This window comes from Arachis duranensis, chromosome 10 (assembly GCF_000817695.3).
Source record: "Arachis duranensis cultivar V14167 chromosome 10, aradu.V14167.gnm2.J7QH, whole genome shotgun sequence".
Lineage (NCBI taxonomy): Eukaryota > Viridiplantae > Streptophyta > Magnoliopsida > Fabales > Fabaceae > Arachis > Arachis duranensis.
Window position 1 is genome coordinate 2,184,085 of NC_029781.3, and position 295 is coordinate 2,184,379.

The 295-nt window shown below is 22.0% G+C and overlaps 1 protein-coding gene across 4 annotated transcripts in view; it reads right to left on the bottom strand.

Annotated features, from left to right (window-relative positions):
* The window catches only part of LOC107468303 (GDSL esterase/lipase At1g28580), a 13,291-nt gene that overhangs the window by 11,473 nt on the left and 1,523 nt on the right, over window positions 1-295 (bottom strand). The gene's annotated exons all lie outside the window — the stretch shown is intronic.

Here is a 295-nt window from a genome sequence, read left to right on the forward strand (position 1 = left end):
CAAAGATGTAATATCAAACCAAATCTATTATTTGTAGAAATAATAACCATGTATTTGAATGTCATTTTTTATTAACTCTAATATATTAAACTTTAACGTGAAAATATATATTGATAATAGCATGCATAAAACAATTAAGTATTAATTGAATTAAAAAAAAACACACAATCATAAATAATAAAAAAGAAAATCTTACACCACCCATCTAAAAACGAAAATAAATTAATTCTTCAGGTCCAACCATAATGAATAATGAAAAGTATAGTAGTGGGTTCGTTTGTTTAATTTGATTTGT